The sequence below is a fragment of the Sprattus sprattus genome, assembly GCF_963457725.1.
Source record: "Sprattus sprattus genome assembly, chromosome: 1".
NCBI classification, from domain to species: Eukaryota; Metazoa; Chordata; class Actinopteri; order Clupeiformes; family Clupeidae; genus Sprattus; species Sprattus sprattus.
The window spans coordinates 330,001-340,507 of NC_137920.1; positions in this window are offsets into that span (position 1 = coordinate 330,001).

A 10,507-nucleotide genomic window follows, 5' to 3' on the forward strand; every position below is an offset into this window, starting at 1 on the left:
CTTTCACTTTCTCTTTCACTTTCACTTTCAATCTCAACATAATCCAGTTAGTTCTCTTATAAAACTTGTTATGCAATCTCAACATAATCCAGTTAGTTCTCTTATAAAACTTGTTAACCATCTCAGCATTATCCAGTTAGTTCTCTTATAGAACTTGCTCTGCAATCTCAACATAATCCAGTTAGTTCTCTTATAGAACCCGCTGTTAGTTCTCTTATAGAACCCGCTGTTAGTTCTCTTATAGAACCTGTTCTTCAATCTCAACATAATGAGGTTAGTTCTCCAACCTGGGGTCTATTCGTCGTAAGGGATTAAGTTAAATTAATCATTTATCCTATTAGCCCGTTAGAATTATCGAGATGATTGAGGGCAGGATACTTCGGCTCGTCCGCGGCTTATCTGCGGTCTAACCAGTGGCGGCCCGTCCATAGGGGTGATTGGGACGACGCACTCCCTATGGGAAAAGGAAGAAAATTAAATAAAAAAAAATTCCTGATGTATAAATTCAATTGCACGACTACATGTAAATGTAAATTTCATATTTTTTTGTCTGTCGGATTCGACCACTAGACCGTCTGATATGCCTCTATATGTCATTGTCGTATCAGGTAACAGTCATTCAGTATCATGAAAAAGTGGGATCATTTAATGTGGAGCCACATCATGTTTGCTTATGGAGGCTCCTGAATGTAACTCTCTTCCATAGCGTTCCACTTGTATCTTGCTACTCTAGCTATGTAGAAAGAGGGGAGATATTACTGTTGGTTGCTGCCAATAGTGGACAAAAAGGTATTGCTGTATGAGTAAATCGGATAAATTAATGTACCTACTGAATGGGTCGCCTTAATCATTATCAAAAAAATTGCCCCCCCTGATAATTTTTTCAGGGGCCGCCACTGGGTCTAACCATGGTGCTTATTTGAATGGTGCTTATATATCAGGCTAAACTAATCAGGGCAATTGCGCGTGCCCGTCCTTTGTCAAAAGGAAAAAGCGTTGATCACCAAAACCACCATCGGCTGTTAAACTCAATGAAGGAAATCTTTTTTTCTCCGCTGGCGAGCAGGAGATGATCATGAACGCTTTTGAAGAATACAAGACCATAATCATGGCAAAATCCAACACCGCCATCGCTGCGAGAGCAGGACAAGAAGCGGTGTATGGGGGCATATTTATGTATAGGTTACGGCGAGTGTGATCTGGTACAGTGGGTAGCGCTGTCGGTTAGTAGTTTCAAGATTGCTAGTTCGATTCCCCTCACCTCCTTATTTAGTGTAGTTTTACACTTCCTTGTAAGTCGCTTTGAATAAAAGCGTCTGTTAAATGACTAAATGTAGAAAGAAATTCAATACATTGAAGCAGATATAGGAAATTGTGTGTATTTATCTCTATTCTTATGATGAGTACACTTTAGTCATTTTCTACAATCATGATATGCTATGGTGTACTAAAAACACTGTCATTGTTCTCCGCATCGCCGAAACTACAAAAATGTAGGCTACCACTCACAAAAAAGCACAAGACAGTCAATACTCGGCTGTGGTGTTTTCAATAAATGGCTCGAGAAGGTCTTGTAAATAAACGATTCCTTGTCGGCTGAATCGGTAGTGCTCATACAAGAACTCATCATGATGGAATAATGGATCTTGGCGATCACAAAGAACTCTCTCACTATGATGCACCAATCTAACTAATATCGCTCCTTGGTCAATGGGATCTCTCCTTTTTCCGGGGTGTGGCAAGCTTATCAAGATTCACTTAAATTAGCCCGCGCTGGAGCAGGTTAGAGCTATTTGATGTGTTGTTATGGTGATTTATAGAAAGTTGCTTCAACGAACCAAAAGGAGGGACTAATTATTATCTCATCCTGAAAATGATCACGGTAACTCGCTTAACGGGCTACGACAAATAGGGCCATGTAGACAATCTCAACATGATTAGTAGTGTTTGGGAGTAATAAACTACGTGTCATTAAACTAGTAGTACAACTTCATTCCTATTTGCATAGGGATTGCAGTAGGTAACTCCTGAAGCTACACACTAGAGTTTATTCTATCTCTGCTTCTCTAATTTAGATTTGTCTGTGTGTGTGTGTGTGTGTGTGTGTATGTGTGTGTGTGTGTGTGTGTGTGTGTATGTGTGTGTGTGTGTGTGTGTGTGTGTTTGTGTGTGTGTGTTTGTGTGTGTGTTTGTGTGTGTGTTTGTGTGTGTGTGTGTGTGTGTGTGTGTGTGTGTGTGATCAGACTGTCCTACTGTAGGATAGGTGGAGAGGCCTTCTCTACCCTGAGCGCTGCCCTGGTCTCCAACCCCTCTGTGATCAGGCGGCTCTCCCTGAACTACAACGAGCTCGGTGACGCAGGAGCCGTGGGTCTCTCCGCCGCCATCAAGGACCCACGCTGCAAACTGGAGCAACTCGGGTCAGGACCAGGAGTTATAATAGAATTAGCATAGCATATTGTATTGCATTAGCATAGCATATTATATCACATTAGCATAGCATAGCATAGCATAGCATAGCATAGCATAGCATATTGTATTGCATAAGCACAGCATATAATATTGCATTAGCATTAGCATAGAAAAGAATATTATATTGCATTAGCATAGCATAGCATATTATTTTGCATTAGCATAGCATACCGTATAAGCATTAGCATAGGTTATTATATTGGATTAGCATACCATATTGTATTGCATTAGCATAGCATAATGTATTGAATTAGCATAGCATATTATAATGCATTAGCACAGCATACCATATATGCATTAACATAGCATACTATATAAGCATGAGCATACTATATAAGCAGTAGGATAGCATAATATATTAGCATAAACGTAGTTTATTAGCATTACACTCTAAACCCATTCACTCTCAATCCAATCCCAGCCAATATCTAACCAATCTTATTCAGTCACTGGCCAATCCTATCCAACTCTTTACCAACCATATTCAACTTCTAACCAATCACAGTCACCCTGTGACCAATTATATTAAATGTCTAACCAATCACAGTCACCCTGTGACCAATTATATTAAATGTCTAACCAATCACAGTCACCCTGTGACCAATTATATTAAATGTCTAACCACTCGCAGTCATTCGCTAAACAATCATAGTCAACTCCTGACCAATCCCATTCAACCCCTGACCAATCCCATTCAACCCCTGACCAATCCCATTCAACCCCTGACCAATCCCATTCAACCCCTGACCAATCCCATTCAACCCCTGACCAATCCCATTCAATCACTAACCAATCCCATTCAACCCCTGACCAATCCCATTCAACCCCTGACCAATCCCATTCAACCCCTGACCAATCCCATTCAACCCCTGACCAATCCCATTCAACCCCTGACCAATCCCATTCAACCCCTGACCAATCCCATTCAACCCCTGACCAATCCCATTCAACCCCTGACCAATCCCATTCAACCCCTGACCAATCCCATTCAATCACTAACCAATCCCATTCAACCCCTGACCAATCCCATTCAACCCCTGACCAATCCCATTCAACCCCTGACCAATCCCATTCAACCCCTGACCAATCCCATTCAACCCCTGACCAATCCCATTCAATCACTAACCAATCCCATTCAACCCCTGACCAATCCCATTCAACCCCTGACCAATCCCATTCAATCACTAACCAATCCCATTCAACCCCTGACCAATCCCATTCAACCCCTGACCAATCCCATTCAACCCCTGACCAATCCCATTCAACCCCTGACCAATCCCATTCAACCCCTAACCAATCTCATTCAATCACTAACCAATCCCATTCAACCCCTGACCAATCCCATTCAACCCCTGACCAATCCCATTCAACCCCTGACCAATCTCATTCAATCACTAACCAATCAAATGTCTTGTGCCTTCCTCTGAACCCTCCTGCTTTGTCTCACTGCTGCAATTGTGTGTGTTGTGTTAAGTGTGTGTGTGTGTGTGTTTGTGTGTGTGTGTGTGTGTGTGTGTGTGTGTGTTTGTGTGTGTGTGTTTGTGTGTGTGTGTGTGTGTGTGTGTGTGTGTATGTGTGTGTGTGTTTGTGTGTGTGTGTTTGTGTGTGTGTGTGTGTGTGTGTGTGTGTGTTTGTGTGTGTGTGTGTGTGTCTTTTCACCACAGACTGAGTAACTGCTGGATAGAAGAGGCGGGGTGTGTAGCCCTGGCAACGGCCTTCAGATCAAACCCCTCCCACCTGAGACTGCTCAACCTGAGCTCCAACGACCCTGGAGACGCCGGAGTGAGAGCGCTGGCTCAGTTCCTCAAAGAACCACACTGCAAACTGGAGACCTTGAGGTTAGTGATCTTAGGATAACGGTGGAGGTCTGGAGTCTATGTGCACACAGAATTCCTCAAAGGACCGCACTGTAAACTGGAGATCGGGAGTCTAGATGCTCACAGAATTCCTCAAAGAACCACACTGCAAACTGGAGATCTGGAGATAATGCTTACTGTTTTGCCTGCTTGTTGTGTTATGTCTGTGATTGTGTGTTTGTTGTGTTTAGGACCGTACGTCTGTGATTGTGTGTGTGTTGTGTTTAGGACCTTACGTCTGTGATTGTGTGTGTGTTGTGTTTATGACCTTACATCGGTGATTGTGTGTGTGTGATGTGTTTGGGACCTTAGGTCTGTGATTGTGTGTGTGTTGTGTTACGTCTGTGATTGTGTGTGTGTGTGGGTTGTGTTTAGGACCTTACTTATGTGGGGGTGTGTGTGTCTAATGGGTGTGTGTCTAATGCGTTTGTGTGTTTAAAGTGTGTGTGTGTGTTTCTTCCTCTGTAGACTGAATGAGTGTGGCATCAGAGAGGCTGGGTGTATGTGTCTAATGTGTGTGTGTGTGTGTGTGTGTTTCTTTCTCTGCAGACTGAATGAGTGTGGCATCAGAGAGTCAGGGTGTGTGTGTTTGATGGCAGCCCTCAGATCAAACCCCCTACACCTGAGAGAACTCGCTCTACTACAGGCTAACGCAGGAGGGGTGTGGCTGGGAGAACTACTGACCAACCTGTACTACAGACTGGAGACGCTAAAGTAAGTCTTTAAATACTACTGACCAACCCCATCTACAGACTGGAGACGCTAAAGTAAGGCTTTACATACTACTGACCAACCCCATCTACAGACTGGAGACGCTAAAGTAAGTCTTAACACACTACTGACCAACCCCATCTACAGAATGGAGACGCTAAAGTAAGTCTTAACACACTACTGACCAACCCCATCTACAGAATGGAGACGCTAAAGTAAGTCTTAACACACTACTGACCAACACTACAGACACACTAAAGTAAGGACTACTGACCAACACTACAGACACACTAAAGTAAGGCTGTAAATACTACTGACCAACCCTTACTACAGACTGGAGACGCTAAAGTAAGGCTTTAAATACTACTGACCAACACTACAGACTGGAGACGCTAAAATAAGGCTTTAAATACTACTGACCAACACTACAGACTGGAGACGCTAAAGTAAGGCTTTAAATACTACTGACCAACACTACAGACTGGAGACGCTAAAGTAAGGCTTTACATACTACTGACCAACCCCATCTACAGACTGGAGACGCTAAAGTAAGTCTTTACACACTACTGACCAACACTACAGACACACTAAAGTAAGGACTACTGACCAACACTACAGACACACTAAAACATGCTTTAAATTAGGGCTGTCAACGTTAACGTGTTCATGGCATTTAAAAAAAAACTTTAGTTTAGTTTACTTGAAGGCTACTGTTAACTCACCTTGCTCCTTTATTGATGTCAAGTGAAAACGTGTGAGTGAAACAATTATATACAAGAAACGGAAAATACTTAGAAGGTATCTTAACTAAACACAGCAAGTTTCTTTTAGGCATTACACCATGAATCAGAGCAGATTGGCCAATAAGTGCTAATGTTTGCCACCAACGTCAACTTAAACTTTGTATTTCTTAATATCAGAGGTGGCTTAAATGTATCTCTTATTTGTGGTTGGAAGCGGTGTATTTTGTTACAACGTCCTGACCAATGTTTTCATAATCCGTCCATGTGTGCGTGTCCATAGCTACAACATGAAACATGAAATCACTCCAAGCAATACACATTTTGCTGACCTAAATAAGAGGATATTTGTTATTACTTGAGGTTATTTCAATAATTGACAATTTTAAGCTTGGCCTACCATTTTATAGAAGCGATGAGGGACAGGTGGGGCCAGTGTTGGGAAAGTTCACTTTCAACATGAACTAGTTCAGTTCATAGTTCACAAATTTTAAAATGAACTAGTTCAGTTCATAGTTCATAATTCTAAATTTTGAACTAAGTTCACAGCTCCAAAAAATGAGCTAGTTAAGTTCTTTTTTTCAATATGTTGCGAGCTAAAAAAAAATCTAAATGTCTATACGTCTGCAATACCGCTTTCGGCCTCTACACAACTTGGCGCTCTTACACTTGCCAGGCATTCAGTTAAAGAGAGCAAACGCAGCGATTTGAAACAGGACTGTTAAATGTGTGTTTTTCTCCTGGAAGTCTCTAGAAATCTGGCACCTTATTGTACGAAATTTAAAAGAGTGAACGTGCCGTTCACAGACACCAGAATGAACGAGTTCACAGTATCGTTCATCAGGCAATAATAAACGTTCAGTTCACGTTCACCAAAATTATGAACGAGTTCATGAACTTTCGTTCAATGAACGCGTTCAGGTACAACACTGGGTGGGGCTTGAAAAGTTTGAGACCCACTGTGGTAGTTGATGATGGAGAGAGCTGAAGGGTTGTTGGGCGGAAAGTCTCTGTTTAAGTTTTATGTAGCATTTGTCATTTGTAGCATTTGATTACTCGATAATTTGTAAGATTTAGTCTTAAGAAGAAATCATGATTAATCGCGATTCATTAATTTCAAAATGTGCGATTAATTAGTAAAAAAAAATTCGATTGACAGCCCTATTTGAAATACTACTGATCAACACTACAGACTGGAGAGACTAAAGTAAGGCTTTGTGTGATGTCATTCTCTAGATATTGACCAGTGGACCCTCCAGATTGTGATGTCATCTTCAAAAGTGTGACCAGTGGACTCTCAGGATTGTGATGTCATCTTCTAAAGTGTGACCAGTGGAATCTCAGGATTGTGATGTCATCTTCTAAAGTGTGACCAGTGGACTCTCAGGATTGTGATGTCATCTTCTAAAGTGTGACCAGTGGAATCTCAGGATTGTGATGTCATCTTCTAAAGTGTGACCAGGGGAATCTAAGGATAGTGATGTCATCTTCTAAAGTGTGACCAGTGGACTCTCAGGATTGTGATGTCATCTTCTAAAGTGTGACCAGGGGAATCTAAGGATAGTGATGTTATCTTCTAATCTAAAGTGTGACCAGGGGAATCTAAGGATAGTGATGTCATCTTCTAATCTAAAGTGTGACCAGGGGAATCTAAGGATAGTGATGTCATCTTCTAAAGTGTGACCAGTGGACTCTCAGGATTGTAATGTCATCTTCTAAAGTGTGACCAGGGGAATCTAAGGATAGTGATGTCATCTTCTAATCTAAAGTGTGACCAGGGGAATCTAAGGATAGTGATGTCATCTTCTAAAGTGTGACCAGTGGACTCTCAGGATTGTGATGTCATCTTCTAAAGTGTGACCAGGGGAATCTAAGGATAGTGATGTCATCTTCTAATCTAAAGTGTGACCAGGGGAATCTAAGGATAGTGATGTCATCTTCTAATCTAAAGTGTGACCAGGGGAATCTAAGGATAGTGATGTCATCTTCTAAAGTGTGACCAGTGGACTCTCAGGATTGTAATGTCATCTTCTAAAGTGTGACCAGGGGAATCTAAGGATAGTGATGTCATCTTCTAATCTAAAGTGTGACCAGGGGAATCTAAGGATAGTGATGCCATCTTCTAAAGTGTGACCAGTGGACTCTCAGGATTGTGATGTCATCTTCTAAAGTGTGACCAGTGGAATCTAAGGATAGTGATGTCATCTTCTAATCTAAAGTGTGACCAGGGGAATCTAAGGATAGTGATGCCATCTTCTAAAGTGTGACCAGGGGAATCTAAGGATAGTGATGTGACCCTGTCTAGAGTGACCAGTGGACTCCTTGTGACAGATAGAGTCTTGGGATTGTTGAAGTTGGCTGGAGTAACAGATTAAACCGTCTATTTTTCTACCGTTACATTCAACAATGTTTTTCTATTGTTACATTTAACAATGTTTTTCTATTGTTACATTTAACATTGTTTTTATATATTGTTTCATTTAACACTGTTTTTCTTATTCCAACCACAACAGCTGATCCAAATCTTAACATTCAAAAATAATTTGTAATGACATTACCCTCTTTGACTGTTACAGCTGTTTGACTGACATAATCACTCTGGCTACAGTTCATAAACATTTGATGTAGTGGTTATTCTGTTAATATACAGATAATTGATTTTGTATTTTAAAACAAAGCCACACGTTTTAGATCTGACTGGTTATTGATTTTGTATTTTAGAACACAGACACATGTCTTAGATCTCATTGATTTTGCATTTTAGATAATAGACACAGTTACTGATTTTGTATTTTATAACACAGACACACGTCTTAGATCTGACTGATTATGGATTTTGCATTAAATATCTCAGAAGCACGTCTCAAATCTAACTGATGTTATGCCATTGTATGTCACTTTGGATGAAAGCGTCTGCTAAATGACTTAATGGCTATTCTGTGGTTTGAGCTGTAGGAGTCTTGACCCCTCTGCTGATATCTGTGACGAGGTGAATCCCATTTTTTTTAAAACTAGTCACCAGGGGCTTCTTAAAAAAATCTGTTCAGAAGCTCAGTTTACTGTAAGAGATGTCTCAATTTCTCACGTTTGCAGCACAAAACACACAACTATACTTCGGGAATTTAGGCAACTTCGTACAACACAATGGTGAAGCTTGAATACTAATTTCTACTTTGCAAACTACTAAAGCAACTCTTCGCATGAGAAGCGAATCTGATGTGACATTGGTGGCGCTGCCCCTTTAAATATCCTTGTGTAACTACTGCAGGTCCCGCCCGTCAGGAGCCACGTCATTGGTCAGCCTAGACACTTAGTGTGCTCTGATTGGACCTTTCACGTGTCAGTTTCCACAGAGACCGGAAAAATACAACAGTAACGTGCAACGACTGAGCTTTGGGTGTCCTTGTGACAGCGCGAGTGTGTTTGATAACGTTCCAGACTGCTTTGCTGCTTATCACTTTCACGGAATAAGAAGACTTGCTGCTTATCACTTTCACGGAATAAAAAGACTTGCTGCTGATTTCTGCTGCCTGTGTGCCACTAGCCTGTCACTGTTTTCCGAAATGCCGACTTCTCCCGTTAAAACGCGAATTCCTCTGACTAGTTTCGGACATATGATTTCCGAAGTGAAGGTGGGTAAAAGTCTTCAACACTTTAGTGATCAAAATGAGTTTCTAAACGAGATTGTGAAAGAAGCCGCAATGAGAGCGCCGTTACTAACGCCCAGCGTGCCTGAGAGGTCAGTGGGTTAAACGTGGTTTGCATAAGTGTCAGTGAAACGGCGCAGGCAGTATGAAGACGACTGCGGAGTCTTTCGCACAGAGAATGAACGGCGAAGCATAGCGACAAAAACACATTATGCTATATGTGTGTGTGTGTGTGTGTGTGTGTGTGTGTGTGTGTGTGTGTGTGTGTGTGTGTGTGTGTGTGTGTTACACAGCACTGTAGTCTCTCTATACGTGTATGTATGTATACGTATGTATTTGTGTCATAGTATGCTAATCTCATTCATGTTTGTGTGTGTATGTGTGTGTTTCTCAGTATGCTAATCTCTCATTTGTGTGTGTGTGTGTGTGTGTGTGTGTGTGTGTGTGTGTGCGTGCGCAGAGGCAGCTGTTTGGCATAGAGGCTCCTGCAGCTGTAGAGTTCACTGGATGGAAGAGACACTTCAATACCTACACACTGCAGGGACGCCGGAATGTAAGACACACACACACACACACACACTCTCACTCAGATACACCTATTGACACACACACTTCACTTAGATACACACAGAAACACACACTCTCAGATACACTTATAAACGCACACTCTCAGATACACACTTATAAACACACACACAGATACACTTATAAACACACACACACTCAGATACACACCGCACACACACAGACACACACACACATTCACTCTGATGCACTTTTAAACACACAGACTCTGAGATACACTTATAAACACACACACAGAAACACACACTCGCAGAACTTATAAACACACACACAGAAATACACTCTCAGATACAATTATAAACACACACACACTCAGTTACACTTATAAACACACAAACACTCTCAGATACACTAATAAACACACACACAGAAAAACACACTCAGATACACTTATAAACACACACTCTCAGATACAATTATAAACACATACAGTCTTATATACATTTATAACCACACACAGAAACACACACTATCAGATACACCCACACTCAGATACACT